Consider the following 1,842-nt stretch of genomic DNA (forward strand, 5'->3'; position numbering starts at 1 on the left):
ACTGAAAAAAAATTCGAATAATATTTATATGGGTTGACATAAATAAAGTTTGAAAAATAATTTGCTATGTCGTATGTTTTATAAGTAAAGTTGGGATTTCGTTACAACAGCTGTTTGTACGTGTGTAACCCGTGCGGATAGTTTCTTATCTATAGGCGATAGACATAATTAAAGACAAGGAACACACACACACACATACACACATACACACATACACACACACACACGCAATAAAGGAAATCATTACACAGCGATGATGATGAGACTGGCTCTTGTTTTTGTGGGTATTTGTACGGTACTTTCAGTAGGTGAGTCATTGTTTTATGGTACTTTTACTAGGTCAGTCAATGTGGAACAGTACTTATATATTAATTAACACTATTTTAATTTAGTATAGTATATACTAGGTAAGCAGAAGATAAAGTTGTATAGAACTTTCACTAGGCAAGACATCACCATGCATACTATCTATACAAACACGAGGGTACGGCTAAGCCTATTGTTACTCCACCCACAACCAGGGTATGCCGTGCCAGTCCCCACCCCCGGGGCCTGCAGCCAGCCGCTGTCCATGTGTAAAGCTGACCCCTGCAGTGTAGAGAGGTGCATCTCGTTTCCTATGGCCGACTGTGTGGCCAACTACTGCGGAGGATGCACAGCCATGTTCTACTTTAATGGCCAACTACTGAGCGACGAAATTTGCTCTGCGATCATTGTTTAAAGAAAAACAATTTTTTTCTTTTGTTTATTAAAAATGTATTGAATTAAGGTTACAGTTTTATTTTCTAAACAACTGTTGTATAGTATAAGGTAAAAATAATACTACTAAGCGCAGTTATGAGTAGGGTTTGAAAACTGTAGATAAAATAAATAAAAAATTATCTCACCTTAAACTTTCTGGGAAACTATTTTATAACAATCAGGGGGATAGCACTTCCAGTGCAATCGGGCTAGTAAGTTTGTGAGAAAACTGCTCGTTTTTATTTTTTTTTTTTTTATTTTTTTTTTAAGTCGAAACTTGTTAGAATATGCTTTATGGGAATAAGATATAAAATTACGAATTGCTAATGGCCTTTGAGGAATCGGAATCAAAACAAAATACACCCTTATAAAGCACTAATCTTCCGCTCTATTATACATATTTAAAATAAAATAGAATGGCATTAAAAAAAATCGCACCAAAAAGTAATCAAATTCTTATGGCGGTCTGAGAAATCAGAAAAAAAAATGCGAAAATAACTACTTCCGTTATCCGGAAAACACTTAAGAATCAAAAGAATAGGATCTAAAAACCTATGTATGAAATTCCGTCTACCTAACTGAAGCTGCACTCAAATTATGAGTATTTTAGCTGTTGGCTTTTGAGAAACTGGAAGTATCACTTCCGGTAATCGGAAATCGCTCAAAGGGGATCAACCTGTCGTCCATATATTTCATCAAATGTTATGCCTATCTTGAATAAATAAGTAGTCAATTAGTATCTTGGAGCGAATGCGTCATTTATTGATTTATGCAGACTTTATATATATATATATATATATATATATATATATATATATATATATATATATATATATATATATATATATATATATCGTCTTGCAGACTAGGCCAAATCAGACAGACGTAGCCGACAGTTTGACTTGATCGGCCCACTTGAATCTAACCAATAGTTTGATTTGAACGAACAAATTGAGATAGATGAATTAATTTACATTTCAAACATTTGAAACTACACGAGAAAATAACAGCAGTTTAAATCTCAGATCTTTCGAAGGTTCCAAAAGTTTCAATCAATTGAACTCGAAGTATTCTATGTTTGTCATGGCTAGTAAATCCCCT

The 1,842-nt window shown here is 33.9% G+C and overlaps 1 long non-coding RNA gene across 1 annotated transcript; it reads left to right on the plus strand.

Moving 5' to 3' along the window:
• Positions 1-202: 202 nt before the first annotated feature.
• On the plus strand, positions 203-769 carry LOC131931921 (uncharacterized). Its single transcript, XR_009384412.1, has 2 exons — positions 203-308; positions 522-769. It is a non-coding gene; the product is annotated as an uncharacterized LOC131931921 (long non-coding RNA).
• Positions 770-1,842: the final 1,073 nt, after the last annotated feature.

The sequence above is a fragment of the Physella acuta genome, unplaced genomic scaffold (genome assembly GCF_028476545.2).
Source record: "Physella acuta isolate Inbredline_101_S28 unplaced genomic scaffold, ASM2847654v3 ptg002054l, whole genome shotgun sequence".
In the NCBI taxonomy this organism is placed as follows: domain Eukaryota; kingdom Metazoa; phylum Mollusca; class Gastropoda; family Physidae; genus Physella; species Physella acuta.